This window comes from Canis aureus, chromosome 30, assembly GCF_053574225.1.
Source record: "Canis aureus isolate CA01 chromosome 30, VMU_Caureus_v.1.0, whole genome shotgun sequence".
NCBI classification, from domain to species: domain Eukaryota; kingdom Metazoa; phylum Chordata; class Mammalia; order Carnivora; family Canidae; genus Canis; species Canis aureus.
In genome coordinates this window covers 24,662,976-24,682,581 of record NC_135640.1, presented here as the reverse complement: position 1 = coordinate 24,682,581, position 19,606 = coordinate 24,662,976, and the positions used below count along the sequence as shown (strand labels likewise).

The window sequence follows — 19,606 nt, the reverse complement described above, 5'->3', positions numbered from 1 at the left end:
ACTATCTCCTCAATAAAATTTTAAGCCCAAGCAAAGATGAGATTCACTTTTCTTTCTTTTCTGTGTCTCCACACTCTCTTTACTATCTGCTCTCTTTGTATCTTCAGTAAACTCTTCTCTCACTTCCTCTCAGCCTGCATTTGATTTCTATCCTGCATGAAGCCAAGGACCTTCTTGGCTGGTCCTGTGAGAACCCCCTGGGTCCTTGGACCCAGCCAGCCTGCATCAAGTTTTCTTTAGTAATTCAACATTGCCCATCTATCATTGTGACTAAAGCCCTTTATTTCTTGGAGGATTTGTCTTGCACAACTGTGATTAGGTATCGTAAAAACAAATCTATTTTTTTCACTGCTTTCAAAGTAAACTTAATACAGCATTAATGTTTTCCTCTCCACAAAAATTCTTCTTGACATTGCACTTATTCTTTGAGATACTTATTCTTGCCATACAAATGTACCAGAAGGGGAAAAAAAAGAACCTAAAGGTAAAATGTTTTCTGCAGTGAGAGAGAAGTACTCTGAACAAGATCTATGAAGAGTCACCATAGCACATTAGTCTCTAGAGTGGAGATCATCAGTATCTTTGATCATTGTCCTCAGAATCCAGCCTTTTCCTTTGTTTGTCTTCTGTGTGGAATGGCCACTGCAACAGAACAAATGCAAGACTTTCTATATGCCACTTCATGTATTTAAAATGTATTTAAATGCCATAATTCATGAAAGCTAGAGTGAAAATATTATTATCTCTATGCACAGGCCTATGGCTTTCTCTGCTAACAAAGTGTCATTGAGGCACCATTAGGAGCATATGTGGGAGAAATATCTGGACTCCTTCCTATAAATACACTGATGTGTGTATACACACACACACATATATACCATATATATATATATATGCTAATGGAGGAGAAGGATGAGTCACATAAGACTTTGTATGCATTTGTTAGGGCTACCATAACCAAATACCACAGACTGGGTGGCTTAAACACTAGAAGTTTATTTTCTTACAGTTCTGGAAGCTAGAAGTCCAAGATCAAGGTGCCAGCAGGGTTGGTTTCCTTTCAGGCCTCTCTCCTTACTATGTAGATAGATCTTGGTGCCTTTCCCATAGTGGTTCCTCCATATGCATGCAACCCTGGTGTTCCCTGGGTGTCCTAATCTCCCCTTCTTAAAAGGATGACATTCAGCCTGAAGTAGGGCCCAACCTAATAGCATAATTTTACCTTAATTATCTCTTTAAAGGCCTTATTTCCAGATACACATACTGTGAGGAATTGGGGGTTAAGGCTTCACTGTAAAAATTGGGGAGAACACAGTTCAGCCCATAGTAGTTCTTGATTGCCTTCTCAATTTATTTCCACCTAAAATCAGCAAAAATGCTTCATGTTATCCAGCTTGGGAAAAGCATTCATTTTTGTGTTTATTTACATACACTGATGGTTATTACCAGAATATAACAGTAGGACTACTGTTACTTGTTACTCAATAGTTATTAGCCTGATGTCAAGGTCACAGCAGAGGTTTCCCAGTTTTGCTGATTAAATCTGTCTTAATCAGGCACTATTTTCCTGAGTCTTGTAGTAGAGTCTTCTCAGCAATCCTGCCCTGTTCCCTGCTATAGGTCAAAGCCCAGGATTTCTTCTTCTTCTTCCACACGGGCAGAGGGATTTTGTTTTATTTTGTTTGTTTTGTTTTGCTTCCTGTTCCCTTATTTCAGTTGCAATAAGCTTGGAGCAGTGCCCTAAAGATGGCAGTGGTACTTGTCTTTCACCTAGTGCTTTAAGGTTTTTCTTCCATAGGAGAGTTAGAAAGAAAGGATCCAGGGATCCAGGGTGACTTTCTTTTTTCCTTGTAGTAGCATCTCCCCTAAGGCAGCAGCACCACCTAGCCTGATTCTAATCATTTTTGAGAGCACTGGTGAAGTCAATGAAAAAGAACCAATGAACAGATGCAAATTACCCTTGTGTCTTCTGCCTCCAGAGGTTCATATTCTCTTTCTATTCCACATTTAACTTTAACGAATCATTTAAAACTTTAGCCGAATTCTTTTTACCAATGCTCAGAGGCATCTGCCACAGATAAGCAAGTCTTATTCACTTGAGACTCATCCATCTTTCCTTATATTTATGGTTAATTATTTCCCTGCAACTTCAGCTTTGTGATGAATTCAAGAAAAGTTATGAATATTCAGACTTCTTTTTGCTCTTATGTTGTTTTGTAAGGCAAGGAAAGACAGTGTTTCTGATCTCTACATCCTCAAAGTCCATCTCATCTATTATTTTTTTAATATTAGTGTGATACATTTGTTAAAGTTAATGAATCAATATCAATACATTATTATTAAATAAAGTCCATAGTTTATAGGAGAGTACACTATTGGTGTTGTCTGTTTCCTAAGTTTTGGCAGATGTATAATGACATGTATCTGCCGTTATAGTGTATAGAATAGTATCACCACTATAAAAATCCCCTGTGCTGCACCTGTTCTTGCCTCTTTCTCTCTCCTTCCCAAAGAATATCTGGCAACCACTGATAATTTTACTATCTCCATAGTTCTGCTTTCTCCAGAATCTCATATTGTTGGAATAATACAGTATGCAAACCTTTTCAGATTGGATTCTTTCACCTAGCCATAGATATTTAAGGTTCTTCTGTGCCTTTTCATGGTCCCTCTATGTCCTTTCATGACTTATTTCTTTTTATTGCTGAATTACACTGCATTGTTTGAATATACCATTGTTCTTCTGTGCCTTTTCATGGTCCCTCTATGTCCTTTCATGACTTATTTCTTTTTATTGCTGAATTACACTGCATTGTTTGAATATACCACAGTTTATTAATTCACTTACCTATTAAAGGACATATTGGTTGCTTCTAAGTGTTAGCAATTATGAATAAAGCTCCTACAACCATTTGTGTGAAGGTTTTTGTGTACATAGATTTTAACTCCTTTGAGTAAATATCAAGACGCACAATTTCTGAATCATATAGCCAACAGATATTTAGTTTTATAAGAAACTAACAAATCATCTTCCAAAGTATCTAAAATATTTGGGATTTGCATCATCAATTAATGGGATTTCTGTTTTCTCTATATCCTCACTATTTTGTGTTGTAAGTGTTTTGGATTTTAGCCATCCTAATAGGTATGTGGTGGTCTATTATTTTTAACTCGAAATTCCCTAATGACATAGGATGTTGGTTATTGCTTCATACGTCTATTTGCTATATCTTCTTTGCTAAGGTGTTTGTTTAAATCTTTTACCATGTTTTCAAATTATTTCTTCCAGTCTGTGGCTTATCTTTTTAATCCCTTTATAGAGTGTTTCATAGAGATAATAAATTTTTACATGGTTCAAAAAGATCTATATAAAATATTCCACTTAAGAAAAAGGAGAATTTTTAAATTTAATGAAGTCCGACTTCTTTTTTCTTTCATCAATAGTGTTTTTGGTGTTGTATCTAAAAACCATTGTTGAAAATTTTCTCTCATGTTATCTTTTAGGAGTTTTAGGTCTATAAATCACTTTGAGTTAATTTCTGTGAAAAGTGTAAGATATGCATCTGAATTCATTTTTTCTTTCTTTCTTCCTTCATCTTCTACTTCTTTCTTTCTTTCTTTCTTCTTTCTTTCTTTTGTACATAATTGTCCCATTGGTCTAGCCTTTTGTTGAGAAGACTATCTTTTATCCGTTAATTAATTACCTTTGCTACTTTTTCAAAGATTAGTTGATTATATTCGTGTGGTTCTATTTCTGGGATCTCTATTCTGTTCCATTGCTTTACTTCCTTATATTTTCAACAATACTACAAAGTCTTGATTACTGTAGCTATATACTAAGTCTTAAGGTCAGGTAGTGTCAGTCCTCTGACTTTGTTCATTTCCTTTAATGTTGTGTTCACTTTTTTTGCTTTGTTTTGTTTTGATTTGTCTTTCTATAAAATTATAGAATAATTTTGTTGGTATTTACAAAATAACTTACTAGAATTTTGATTGGGATTGCCCTGAATTTATGGATCAAGTTGGACAAACTAACACCTTATGATTATTGAGTCTTCCTGTCCCTGAAATTGAAATATCTCTGTGTTCTTGTAGTTATTGATTTGTTTCCTCAGAGTTTTATAGTTTCCCTCACGTAGATATTTTTAGATTTCTATCTAAATATTTTATTTTTTGGTACTAACAGAAATAATATTTTGCTTTTAATTTCAAATTCTAGTTTTTCATTGTTAATACATAAGTGATTGGCTTGTATATTAACCTTACAACTTGCAACCTTGCAATAATCACTCATTAGTTTCAAGAGTTGTTGATTCTTTGGGATTTTCTACAAAGACAATCATGTCATGTACAATACACTTTTATTTCTTCCATTCCAATATGTATTCCTTTTATTTCCTTTTCTTTGCTTATTCTTTTTAAGTCTTACTGACATCTCTTTTATTTTTTTTAGGTAGTTTTTCATTCTTTCTGATTTTCCTTACTAAACTCTACGGTACTTCTATTTTAACACAATGTTGTAATTATCTGTGTATTTTTTCACTTTCTTTTTAAAATAGCTTGTTTTGGGGATCCCTGGGTGACTCAGCAGTTTAGTGCCTGCCTTTGGCCCAGAGCATGATCCTGGAGTCCCAGGACTGAGTCCCATGTTGGGCTCCCTGCATGGAGCCTGCTTCTCCCTCTGCCTTTGCCTCTGTGTGTTTCTCATGAATAAATAAAATCTTTAAAAATAAAATAAAATAAAATAAAATAAAATACCTTTTTTCTTTTTATAAACTTAATCTCCCATTACATTAATACTCTCAAAGTCTAGAAATACATCTTATTTTATGCTTATCCTCACAAATGATCTGACACAATGCGATAGACAGAAATTATTAGGTAAAGAAAGGAATAAATGAAGCCTTCATTGAATAAAATATTTAAGGCAGAGGTGTTCCTGGGTGGTGCAGTCAGTTAAGCACCCACCTCTTGATTTCTGCTTAAATTGTGATCTCAGAGTCCTGAGATTGAGCCCCAAATCAGCCTCTGCACTCAGAGTGGTCTGCTTAAGTTTCTCCCTTTCCCTCTGCACCATCTGTTCATGCTCACTCTCTCTCTCTTTTTCTCTCTCTAAAATAAATAAATAAATCTTTTTTTAAAAAAGATATTTAAATCAGATTAGAGTAGAAAATATTATTTTTAGATTAGAAGTAAATCAAGTCTTTAACAACACACAATAAATTTTAACCTTCTTTTTTCCGTCAGATAGTTTAGGCAAAAATTGGGAGAGAATATACAACTAAATGTATAAAACATTTTAAGATGTGATTTGCAATTTAATAATCAAAATAAATAGGAACTAAATTAGACCTCAATGAAATCTAAGCAAAGATTTGCACATTTTTGACTCACATGAGTATTTCTTTCAGAATTGGGATAATCTGATAATCTGATATAGCAGATAGTAAGCTTAAAACATGCAAATTAGCATAGAGTTAACTAGTTAGGACAGCACATATATTATCAAGCTTATATTTTGATAAATAGAAATTTTAACAGTAAATTACTCAAACATGTAACCTGACTGTAGTTAATAATATAATTCATTTCAACATGTTATTAATCAAAAACAAGCATTTGTATTTAAGCTTCAGGATATGTTCATAATGAAATCAGTTGCAAGCTTTTTGTGATTCTGTTCAATATGGCAAGCTACAAGGCAAAATATATAAGTGATTATTTGTGGCTACCAGCAAAGAAAATTAGCACTGACATCAAATCTCTAGAGGATATATCTAGTTTTCACACATAATGTTTTTTTAAACTTACTTATTTCAAGATTTCTGCTAAGTGTTGATAGCTAGAATTCATAAACTTGAACTACTGCTGTCAGTATAAAAACACATATATTGGGATCCCTGGGTGGCGCAGCGGTTTGGCGCCTGCCTTTGGCCCAGGGCGCGATCCTGGAGACCTGGGATCGAATCCCACGTCGGGCTCCCGGTGCATGGAGCCTGCTCTCCCTCTGCCTGTGTCTCTGCCTCTCTCTCTCTCACTGTGTGCCTATAAAATAAAATAAAATACTTTAAAAAAATAAATAAAAACACATATATTGTTATACTGTAGTTGAGATAGAGTAGTTTCTTTGAAGACTGTCTCAATCTATATGGAGACATTACACAGTCCCTGACACTGTAGTGACTACCATGTGCATGTGACATTGTAATCTTACTTTGCTATAGAATGAATGTTTATGTCCTCCTAAAATTCACATATTGAAACCTAATCCCAATGTGATTGTAGTTGGAAGTGGGGCCTTGGGAAGGTGATTAATTCCTGAGGGTGGAGATTAGTGCCCTCATAAAGAAACTATAGAGAGCTTCCTTGTCCTTTCCACCAGGTGAAGTTATAGGGGAAAAACAAACAAACAAAACAACCAATCATTTACGAAGCAGGAAATGGGCTCTTACCAGATATGAATCTGCCTACACTTTGGTCTTGGACTTCCCAGCCTCCAGAGTCATGAGAAATAAATGTTTGTTGTTTAAGCCACCCAGTCCATGATAGCTTGTTAAAGCAGCCCCAACAAAGACATATTTTGTGTTGAGATCCTGCTTTTATAATGTCCATGAGGATTCTATGTAACTAAGCCCTACTAGGCAGGTCAAAGATGAATCCCATTTACAGGAAATCCCACAAACTATTGTTTAAATTATAATCCTTCTTTATTACAGTTAGATTATGAGGTTCCCAGTTAAAAATTAATGTTAATTATTACATACATTAAGTATACATTTAAAATATTTTGAAAAGTTCACAATTTTGTTAGACCAGAGAAATGAGTATAATAATATGTTAATAAGGTCAGATAATATTAACAAACACAATTGTCTATGTCTAACTGTAAGTCTATAGTGTCACATTACCATTTATTACTATATACTCATTGAAACAAGTAATCTCATGTGTCTCTTGGCAGCCAAAGCAATTTTATTATTGTCTCTGTTGTTTCTTAAATTATTCCATTCCATCTCTTTTGAAAATTATAGTACATTTGTCGCCATTGTAATGAGATCAATGATGAAGAAATAGATAAATGAAGAGATACTGCAGGTCTTAATTCATAATAAGAGATTTCAGAATATTAAAATGTATTTTATATAACGTGAAATTAAGAAATAAGGATAAGTTGCATGGAAGGAAAATAAGTTCATTCAAAGTAGCTTTTATTTTTCAAACTAGATTTTTTTCTTTGCCTTTAACATCTCTTGTAAATTTTTATATCCACATTATGCTTACAGAAGACGAACAATTATGCCAGGAGGGATAAGGTACTCTCACCATGCTTACTAGAAGGAAAGGCACCCACGCTGCATGACAGTTATCACTGGATTTACTATCTGTCAGCAGATGCTCACTGAAATGAAAAAGTTCCCTGAATTCATGCTGTGCCTATCTTTGCTACTCCCTGGTGACTTTCCTCCTCAGGGAAACATGGGGATAAGAATCTCTCCCTTTTACAATGAACACTTTAGAGCTCACAAGGGGAGCACAACTTTTGCCCCCCCTCCCCCCCTTGGGAAGTCATTTATCTCCTCTGAAGCATATTTTCATTATTTCATTTTAGAGAGCAAGGTTTAGGTGCTTGTGACCCCTTTACTTACAGGGTCAGATGCAATTATCTCCTTATCCTATAGTGTGTGCCTTCTCCAAGAGATGAGCAGCTTATAAATGCTGCACTCTGTGCTTTATGGCTTTACTATCTATCCACTTAGAGAAAAAACATTGTTCATTCAAATGCACACTGAAAACATTGTAAAAATATAGTGGAAATTATTATTACTGACAATACTTAAATTATCTGAACCGGGAAGACGGGAAATCGGTGGTCCAAGTACTTGAAATCTCATTTCTCTTCCAATCTCAGAGTTGGAAGGAAGGTTACTTTGGTTATCACCAGCATTAGAGGATGTCGAAGCCCCTCACCTTGTGATGTACTCAAGCCACCTTGTAGTCAGAAAGCAAGTCTTAAAATCTAAAGCAAATCTCTCACAGTAGGCAAAGCTGCCTTCTTAATAAAAGATGTCCTGTAGCTATGCCAGGCTGCTCTGAGAAAGCTCCAAGGCTCTCTTGCCTATCCTTCGGCATTTGTCTAGATATCTCTTTTTTCAGGCCTAATACATTATCTCTCTCTCTCTCTCTTTCACTCTAGATCTTTCTCCCACTTCCCCACTCCCCCCATCCCTCATTCTGCTTACTACCACCATATTGTTGATTCTGTTGCTCTTCTGGAGGATTCTGGATTCACCACTGGACACCGTCCTTGAGATATCCTCTTCCAAAGACCGTTTCTGATCTTGCAAATGTTTTGTCTGTTTATTCTCTATAATCTAACAGTGAAATTGAGAAAGTGAAATGCAAGCTCAGATATAAATCAAGCTATCATTATTTTAAGGCTTTCCACAACAAAGAATTTTCTTTTTACTAATATACTTAGGATTGTTATTTATTTTTTTTCAATTGATAAAATCAAGCTTTTAAGACAAACAAGTCTATCAAATGATCAAAAATAATACAAGTAGAAATTTTTTAGTTCACCAACCTATGTATTTTAGCCCTGAGAGACAGAGTTGGAGACAGAATGTGACACAGGCCAGTCTGAAATCAACTTATCAGATGCCTGGAAAAGAAGCTGATCAAAGATAATTAAGTCACAGGAATGCATGTACTTGCTTTCTAAATATGTAGAATCCTGATTCTGTGGCCTGGCTTTTTCACTTTGCAGGACTTAACTTTGTCATTATAGGGTGTCCAGAGATGTCAATTCACTTCTTTAAAACTAAACAACTTTGTTAAGAAACTGAAGTACAATGACACTACAGTGCTTACAGTCTTGCATTTGTGAGATCACACCACATAATTTTTCTGACAGTGGAAAATCATACCCTCATGTGTGCCATCATCTCTGATTCTAGCTGTAAACTAGGCTTATCTCCATCATTTGCTTTCTTCTCGGGATGCCAAGTCAAAAAAACAAAAACAAAACAAAACAAAAAACATTTTGGTGATTGAATTTTTCTTCAGTCTTGGTTACTCTGTGATATTCAAAGGATTATCTCTAGAGTTCTTCAGAATGTCTTCTTTGTTCTTACAAGAATCCAGCACTCTACTGATGAATCAAGAGTTGTTTGCTGGCTTCTGGTGTCCTCTACAAGCTTCTTCTAAATTTCTTTATATCAGATTGACACTTCAACATTTTTAGGATGTTGGAGAGACTTTTCTAGGTATTTTTTCCAGTTGCAATTTTGATCTCTTTCATTGGTGATTTTAACTTAATTACATTAGAATGGAAGAGCTTTGAACCTATGAACTAATTCTCCATCTTCCCGGGTGATATCTCCGTGCATTTCATATTTATTACAAGCTAATGCCAATGAAATGTAATTTATTTTGCCTTAGAATATAAACTTTCTAGTAATTTCAAGTTCCTTAGATACACCTGAGAGATATTTAATTCATTATTGTTTTCACTGAAGTGGAAATTTTTCCTAGGGTTTATTTCTGTTTGACAGCTGAAAAGTATACAGATTATGCTGGAAACTAAAACAAGGCTTTCCCTGGCACTGGATGAAATGGGACTGCTGATGTAGGAAAGTAGAGTCCCACTGTAACCTAGAAGACTATAGAGACCCTCATTTGATTTTTCCCACCTCATGAGGCATTCTTTAAGTCACAGATTCATTTTCCCAAACTGTCACTAATAATGAAACTGTGCTAAAGAGGACCTGGAGAAATAAGCTATATCCAACAACTGTTCACAGAGAAGCATCTGTTCTGGCAGGCAGAGATAGCAACCTTGTGTGTGCCACTGGGACGGTGAGTCATGAACCAAGATGCTCAGGGGCATTTTTGCATATGCTTCTTTGGAGACAAGCATAACAGCCCTGGATGAGTGGTGTCCCAGCTCAGATCTTTGCTGTCCATCCAGCCTCTCTTCTCTTCCTCCTTTGTACTGGCATTTCTTCAAGAAACCCTCTGTTTTTGATCACTGGGCTTTCTTTTCCTTCTCTGTTTGTCCTTAGTAGAACAGACAACAGGAACAGCCCTGAAATCTAACCTTTACAGGCCCTTTCATTGTAAACCTACACGTCTTCCATTGGTATGTGAAATGTGAAAAAAAAAATATGCTAACTATAAAATAATTGTCAGGATACACAAACTTTCCATTAAGTCACATTAAAAAAATATCAAATACCAATTTAGAAAGAATGTTTGTCCCTTCTGCATATACTTAGGCCACCTACTGAATAACTAACCAGTGATGGTGAATAATATTTTTGCTATTCAGCTCTGAGCCTATTGCTTATTCTCCAGCTACCACCTTTACCCATGGAAACATGGCTCTTTCCATGATTAATAAATAGCTGTCGAATCAAAAAATGTCATGTGCCTCGTTAAGTGGATTTCAGGTTTTCTATCTTTTCTCTGTGTTTGTATGCATGTATGTGGATGTACAAACTGATTTACTGTTATTCATCATAGAATTAAAAGTTTTAAAGGTTTACACACTTTTACATGAATGTAATTCATGTTTGTGTGGGAAGATTTTGAAATTGGAGGAAAATATAAAGAAAAACGTCATAAAAAATTTATTAAGCAGAGGTAACCCTTTTAATATTCTCTCATTTATTTATTTACCTATTTTCTTTCTTGGCCCCCCTAGTCTCACTTTTGTTAACTCCAAACAAAAGTCAAACTTGTAAATTGTCTTGATTGTTCTTAAACTTAATGACTATATATTCTGTATGGAATAATAAAGCACTAAATTTTTTTTAAGCACTCAGTTTTGGATATTTAGCTTTTTAAAGTTATATTCAGCATAAAAATGATTTCTTAAGACAAATTAACAACAGCTACTCTGAGTATGAATATCATTATTTTGTGAGTGCATGAACTCAATATGTAGCAGTTCAGCTCCGCCTGTTCCAAAATGTTAACCAAAATAATTTTAATTAAGTATTCAAATAAAAAGTTGATTAAATATGTCTGATTAAATAGGTAAATTTAAATATGTAACATGACAATGTTAAATCTTATGCTAATACTCTTTAGACTGAAGATATATTAAGAAAATTAAAGTGCCACAAGAAGGAATTATTTGCAATACTTCATCAAACATAATTCAATTTGAAAGTACTATGCTTTACAAGGAAGTGAAGTTATCTACTGCAAATCTTGCATTTCAATGAATTCTGAGGTAACCTGCTTTAGTGGGATGAATGCAAATTATGTAATATGACAGAAATGATCATGAAGTTCAACATTATACTTTCTATTGGGTAATTTGATGAAATCTTTTAGATTCTCTAAGGATCAGTTTCCCATTTGGATATCTAATTGAATGTGTTTTTGTTTGGTTTTTAATTAATTTATTTATTTTAGGGAGAGAGAGAGAGAGAGAGAGAGAGAACACGTGAGCAGGTCGGGGAGGCTGTGCGGGAGAGGGAAAGAGAGAATCCACAAGCAGACTCCACGTTCAGCACAGAGCCTGACACACGACTTGATCTCACAACAATGAGATCATGAATTGAACCAAAAATCAAGAGTCGAACATCAACTGACTGAACCACCCAGGTGCCCCTAATTGAATGTTTTTCGTAAGGATAAAATTACAGGAAAATTTGGTGATCACTGGGTAGCTCAGAGGTTTAGCACCTGCCTTTGACCCAGGGCGTGATCCTGAAGTCCCGGGATCAAGTCCCACGTCGGGCTCCTTGCATGGAGCCTGCTTATCCCTCTGCCTGTGTCTCTGATTCTCTCTCTCTCTCTCTCTCTCTCTCTATGTGTCGCTCATGAATAAATAAATAAATAATAAAATATTTTTTAAAAATTACAGGAAAATTCTGAATACTTAAAAGAGCATTTTTCATTGTGTTTAATTCCCTCAAAAACATCTATGACATACAGCTATGACAACCTTAGTTTCTGTAACATTTTTTCATAGATATTTCAAGTAAAATAACTCTTCTGGACTGAGTTATCTTTGTCAATCTGTAAGATTTCCTTTTGGATTTATGTGTATATGCATGGTCTCTATAGATGTGTATCTTTGAAGACATTTTATCATATTTGTTGATTTAAGAGTTAATTGGTGTCATAAATAACATATGCAAAAAATAATAAATAACATATGCATTTGCTATATTATCCACTTGGATAAGTATATTTATTTTTCATATGGCTTCAGATAGTGTTCTGCTTGCATTCCCCTGCAGGGAAACCCCTGTATACTATCAGCTGCCTCTGTCTAGAAAAGGACAAAATTTTGATAAATGAAATGAAATGGAGTTTATACTAAATAGTTTTTGTGTACTATATTTTAGGAAGTGATTTCTTTAGGTGTTTTTTAGTCATAGTATCAGCAAGCCTTCGTGTATATTGAACTGTGATGCTGAATATGTATTTTTTTGGAAATACAGTTTTCCTATCATAACTATTGACTAGAATGAAGGGAATCGGTATTTTCACACTTAAAAAGACATTAAACACACACACACACACACACACACACACCTTTTCATCAGTATATGATATGCTTAAACTAATCGTACCAATCTTTGAAATACAAGTATACAAAATATGGACACCCTTGGGTTTCTGGTTACCTAAACTAGTCCCAAGACGCTCCATCACATTTGCTTTTTCATTTTTTGCAATAGTAATGTTCTATTTAGTCTTTGTGAACATAAATTAGTGAATACTGCTCCTGTAGTTTCCTTTGAAACTCTGGTTCAACATTCTCATCGATGTCTTATATGTGTTTTTATTAAAGACATCTTATTGAACATATACTGTTGATTTGTTAACACTGAATTTGTGACCAACAGCACCATCATTCATGTCCGAACAAAGCTATGTAACACATGTATTTTCCCCAAGGCACATCTCAGCCTTCTTGAACTCAGGAAACTGGAAAACTCTTTAGCACTACATACTGCACACTTGGGGGCATGTTAAACAGAGAAACCAACATAAAAATGTGAAAAACGTGGCACTAAGACCATGATTGAACATTTATTTGCAGTTTGAGAGTTGAAACAAGAAAGCAGAGCATTTCTTTGATCTCAGTTGGGCACATATGCATTAGGTGACTCAGATTCTTCATTGCTCTGCACAAGTCTACAGATGACTGTGGAAGAACTGTGAGTGTTAATTTTAGGGCTACTAATACATTTTAACAAATAGATGAATCCACAAATACCGAATCCATGAATGAAGAGGGTTGACTATATATAATGTATACTCATATATACACACACATATGAATATGGTAATATAAATATAGTAAATTGATAAGCAGTTATATATTAAAATTAAGATAGCATGAATCAAAAGGAAATAAATGGAATAAGAATTCAAGCTACAATCAGGTAGAAAACATTTTCATCAAATATAACTAAGAAAGGAGTGACATCTATAATAAAATTAATCCTCCAAATTAAAAGAAAGGCAAAACCCCAAGTGGTTTTAGATGTGCAAATTACGTGCATATGCACTTTTATAGTTTATGTAAACAAATAAAAATAAGTTCACTTTAATTAGTGATCAGAGAAATTCAAACTAATTCAGTGAAATGCTCTTACATATCTAAAGAACGACACAATGTGCAAGTCTAATATCGCAAATGACAATGAGGTTATGGAGTAAGAACTGCCAGTCATTTAGTAAAATCTAAAGAAAGTACCTTAGAAATTGTTATTTTTTAAATATTTTATTTATTTATTCATGAGAGACATAGAGAGAGAAGCAGAGACACAGGCAGAGGGAGAATCACTCTCCCTCCGGGGACCCTGATGTGAAACTCGATCCCAAGACCCCAGAATCATGACCTGAGCCGAAGGCAGATGCTCAACCACTGAGCCACCCAGGTGCCCCCCAAAAAGTTGTTATTAATGGTAAACTTAAACATGCCAATATCTTACAATTCAGAAATTTTTCTCCTTAACATGTTCATTCAATGACTCTTGCACATGTGCACATAAAGCCATTTAATATGTTCATACATACTAGAATGATAAAATACATTGTGTTACATTCACACAATGGAATATTAATACAGTTGTGAAACTAAAAGCATAATTGAACATGGATTTAACTTTAAAACATAATATAGAACAAATATTTCAAATCACATAAAAATAAGTCCTTAATTCATATAAATTTCAGAAACAACATATACAGATATAAACATATATAAAATATATATATACACAAACATACACACACATATATATATACATACATACATACATCAGTGTCAAAAGTGTAAAAAAAGAGAAGAATAGTATTTACTCTCAGGGGAACTAAAGTGGGGATAGAAAAAGTAAGACTTTTTAGTATAGAATTAGTTCTTGAAATGTTAGATATACATATAAGATAAGGCAGATTAGTTTGGTGCTTACAAGGATGACCTTGAGGCTGTGTCTTAGTCTTTTTGAGCTACTATAACAAGATACCATAGACTGGGTAGTTTATAAAAAACAGAAATTTATTGCTCATGGTACTGGAGGCTGGAAAATCCAAGATAAAGCCATCTTTTTTTTCCAGTTTGCAATTAGTGCCTTTAGTGGTGCAAGAGGTTAGGGATCTTTCTGGAGCCTTTTTTATGAGGGCACTAAATCCACTCATGAGGGCTCCAGTCTCACGGCTTAGATATCTCCCAAGGACCTCACCTCCAAACACCATCACATCAGACATTAGGATTTCAACATGTGAATTTAGGGAGGACACACACATGTAGAACATAGCAGCCTGTATTTCAGGTTTGGTTCAATGAATTTTGGTTGCCAGAGTGTTATTAATACATAATTGGTATGAGTTCAAAATATATCCTTGGGATATATCTAATTTATAATCTTTTTCAGTGTCAATTTCTTAAAATGACCAGATATTGACGAAATGTACAGAATTTCATCATGTACTTGGCTGATAATTTTAGTGAGAATAAACTTTGTGACTTTATTCCTTTTATTTTTACCCCTAAAATTCTTAGGAGAAGATTAAACTGCAAATTATCCTGGGTTTTCTTTAAATTCTATTGGAAGCTCATCAACTGGAAGCTTGAAGAAAGGAAATGCAGTTAAAGAAAAAATACTTTGACATCTTTTTGGTTTCAGGATTTTTTTGTTAACACTTAGATCAATCTTTTATTTGTTTTTATACCTGGTGAAATTCCCTGATGTCCCACTTCCAGAGACCTGGAAGCATCACTCAGAGTGGTGTAAGAGCCTTGTGTTTTATTTATAGATGTTATATCAAAATAAGAAAGGGATTTGCTTACACATATGTTCAAAAGCAATGTATTTCAATTTTTAAAATGGTTTTTAAACATATTATAAAGAAAATGGCATGCCAATAAAGAATTTAAAGATTTTTGGGGAAAAGATGTTAAACTTTTATATAGAATTATTTTATCTGCTCTGATGGGGACTTTAAAATTTCTAGCTCAAGGGAAAGACATTGAAATTCAAAATGATATATTAAGGTAGTCTATGCTAGTCTTTAGATTTATTTGTTTTATAACTTTATTTTTATTAAAGACTATGAAAAAATGCATACAGCATGGTAGAAAACCAATATACTATAACTTTTCTGAAGAAAGCTTAGAACTTAGCAAAATATTGTATGTACTTTGACAAAGAAACCATGTATTATAAAATACCAGTTCATCCTTTTTCTGTTGTGCTTGGAGATGTTTGTTATCTTTATTGATGATTTTCATCAAAATTTGTATGTAAATGCATGATGATCCCTAAATCCTTATTCATAGCTATCTGGCATGCAGTGTAGTGTTTTATTCCATAAAAACCAGAAGAAAATCTTGTTACTTAAACTTTTGTCCATGGGAGATTCATATTGTGTTGGATAAAATTCTGTTCCAATTTAACATCTAAATTCTCCATTGTTTGCAGGATAGCTTTGTGATCAATACCATGATTCATTTTCTTTTTTTCAGTCCCTTAAATTAAATTCACTAAGAGTTGCTGTGTCTCTTTTCTATACAACTTTTCAAATCTTTCCCTCTATGGCAGCATCAGGTAAAGTATGGATTTAAAGATCAACGGTACATGGGTCTGGATCTCAGTTCCTATAACTATTAGCTAAGTGACCATTGTCACCTGCTTACTTTCCTTTTCTGTTAAATTGAATTATTAATGGTAACTATTTTATATTATAATGTAGGAATACTGATGATATTTTATTTATTTTTTTAAAGATTTATTTATTTATTTGTGAGAGACAGAGAGAGAGAGGCAGAGACACAGGCAGAGAGAGAGAAGCAAGCTCCCTGCAGGAGCCTGATGTGGGACTCCATCCCAGAACTCCAGGATCATGCCCTGAGCCTAAGGCAAATGCTTAACCCCTGAGCCACCCAGGCGTCCCCTGATGATATTTTAATATACAGAAAATCCATTTGTGTTTGTGCCTTTGTTATTTTTTTCTCAGCAACTACTAAGCATCTTAGTTTTTCAATTTTGATTGTTTTTTAGGAATTCAAGAAAATGATGTGAGAAAAAATTTAGAACAACATAAATTTATCAGGCTACCTTCTGACCATATGTACACAGAATCATCCACAGTCTTGCTTGTATAAGAGAATAGTCTTCTTGGGATTCTAATTCTTTATAAAACATTGTACCATTGATGATTACACGTGGTGGTTCCTAGCTGGCTAAGGAGTATTGAACAAATGTCACATACCTATCTGAATTTCAGAAGCTGAAATTTAAACTTTGTTGCTGTATTATCGAATATAGTCCACAGTGCCTTATTGGAAAGTGAATTCACAAATAAAAACAGAATACATTACTGGAAAATCCATAGTCCAACTCAGAAAACCAGTCTTTCTGTAAACTGTGTTTTTTTTTTTTTTTAAAGAAATTGTTAGCTTTTAATCTAAGCTTCAGTTTTCACATCTGTAAAATGGCATAAAAATTAATCCTCGAAACAGGCTTTGAGAATTAAATGTGATACTACCAGTAAACATCTAAAAATAACTAGATAATTCTACATAGTAGATTTAACCAGTCCTCTTGAACAATTGATTGAATGATTGTTCAATAGTTCATTATTACCATTATCATTATTAGCATATAATATTGACTACAAAAAAAGGGGTAAATACCTCTAAAATATCAAAGGCCCTCCAAATGACCAACTTGTATGTCCTTCTTATCATTTTTCATCATAAGATCATGTTTGAGAAAACAAAGCAAAGGAGCTTCCTCCAAAAAAAATGCCTTCTCCTGCTTCTAGAGAGTTCATGCTTCCATGTCCAGCCACTTCTGAGGGTGTGTTGGTTCACATACAGTTTAGATAATCTGCATTGCAATGAATTTTTTGAGGATATATTTTCAATTGTATTTGTTATTTATTACTTGTCAAAGAAAAATTGCACCAAATAAGCAGGCAAGGAAAACTTTATTCAAGACTATTGAAACAGGGGAGAGGATTGAACTCAACTCTGCTGGAACAAAAAGCAGTAAGAAAAGTGCTGGAGTTCTTCAGATGGAAAGCTGTTCACTGCAATTAGGCCACCTGCATTTGCTAACTGTCCTTTGTGGGAGTTAGCTCTCCTCTGTGTGAGCACAGAGCCTGGGAGATAGGGGCACAGTGTCCTTAGATGATTATGTTTCAGATGGATGGCTCCCAGGTCCTTGAGAAAGACTTTGCCTGTTTGTCAAACAAGCAAGAGCCTGAGAGAAAACAAACTCACCCCTCAAAGGAGCAGAGAAAAAAATTACAGTTGAAAGTTTTCTGAAGTGCTTTTTTAAAAGATTTTATTCATTTATTTGAGAGAGAGAAAGCATGAACAAAGGGAGGGGCAGAGGGAGGAGGAGGAGAAGCTGACTCCCTGCTGAGTAGGGAGCCCAATATCAGGCTCTTGATCCCAGGACCCTGAGATCATGGCCTGAGCCTGAGGCAGCCATTTAGCCAACTGAGCCACCCAAGCATCCCTCTAAAGTGCTTTAAAAAAGTGGTGGTGGTGAGGAAGTTAGGGGTGTCAGTCAAGAACGAACCTTGACTTCTGTAAAATTTAGTCAAATTATAGGGGAAGAACATTAAGACTTTCCTCATCACACTACTGAAACTTCAAATCTTTAGGAAAGCAAAAAGCAAATCCTGATACGTCTCTAGCATCCTTTGTGCAATCAAATACTATTTGATTGTAATTCAGGGTGAAAATCTTTAAAAGATTAAATATTAAGTTGTGCTCAACAAACTCTGTATCTTCTCCTCTTAGAGCTCCACCATAAGTATGTATTTTTATATTATACAGAAGGCAAACTTTACTTTCAAAGATTGAGTTGTTTTCAGAATCATCCTGAGCTATTGTTACTTCTTGAGTATTTTCTGTAAATGGACCTTCAAACATTCCAAGTCAAAAAATGTGCTGTTTTTCTTGTCACTCTCTTCCTCACATCATAGGTTATCTGAAAGATATGAACACCGGGGCCTCTCAATAAATATTTGCTGAAAGAACAAAAGGAGTTTGCTCTAAACTCATTTTTATCATCTTTAGATTTAGGCTTTGAATAATTCTTTTCAAGGATAATTTCAAACAATGGGTGCCAGTCTTTGATATTTTTACTTTTATCAATTCTATAGTCACTGCCTTGCTTGGTTGATCTCACTGTATTTACCATCCATCCTAGAATGTAGTATAAGCCATTTAAAAACTAGTTATGGTACAAAATATATTACAGATATGTTAATTTGACAAAATGTCCAAATAAAATATCAGTTTACTTTTTGAATAATTTCAAATCCTTAGACAAATACTTAACAGTAAGAAAAATAAGTTTTAGGCCCTGTCTTCCCACTATTGATTTTTGTGTCAAAGTGTATTATTTTATTGTTTTGTGGAAAACCATCAAGAAAATAATTAGATTATTTGTAGCTTTTAATTGGGCAATATTCAAATGAAATAAAGTAAATGTGTTCAATACAGACAAGTTCACATATAGTTCTTCCTGAGAATGGCCCCTCCACCCTCCAAGATTTCCACAAGCCTTATTCTCTCACACACATTTATGTCTTCCAGAGAAATTAAACTTTCTTTGATTTCTAAGTCCTTCTTTAATAAACTGTAGCCACTTCTGTCTTGACGTAGCATGAGTATTAGGTCTGTGGCCATTCATCTAGTTATTTGTTCTGATCCAAGTGGACAATAAAACTTTTCTTCTCTTTCTGCGAGGGCCAAGTGGTTGCAGCCTGGATGAGGTTAAGCTAGGTTAAGCTCAGGTGCCTGGGAGACTTGTGTGCTGTCTACTTAGGTACTTATACTCCAGAAAGAAGACACTCCAGAACTTGTAGCCATCTCTGGGTTGTCAACAGCAAGTCTCACTGGGTTATCTGGCTCCCAGACAGATTTTATTTGCATAGCTAAGGATAAGAGTAAAAAGGAGAAAGGGAGGAGAAATAGTCATCTCTTTCTCCTCAATAGGCAGAGAAACTCATTTTTCCTTATCTCTTACCTGTGGAGTGGTCTCACTACTGGAAAATTAGTTCCCACCCTCTCTGGCTGGTGTCCATTGAATCTCCCAAAGAGAAAGGTCAGAGA

At 34.6% G+C, this 19,606-nt stretch overlaps 1 long non-coding RNA gene across 10 annotated transcripts in view; it reads left to right on the top strand.

The window, feature by feature from the left end:
- LOC144301784 (uncharacterized) overlaps positions 1-19,606 on the top strand; it is a 242,908-nt gene that overhangs the window by 60,159 nt on the left and 163,143 nt on the right. The window contains exons 3-4 of one of the 10 annotated variants that reach the window (XR_013368651.1): positions 11,095-11,239; positions 15,035-15,483. The exons of 8 other annotated variants lie outside the window; for them this stretch is intronic. This is a non-coding gene — a long non-coding RNA (uncharacterized LOC144301784). Of the gene's footprint in view, positions 1-11,094; positions 11,240-15,034; positions 15,484-19,606 lie in introns of those variants that run through there. One more of the 10 variants, XR_013368650.1, reaches the window with a different exon arrangement.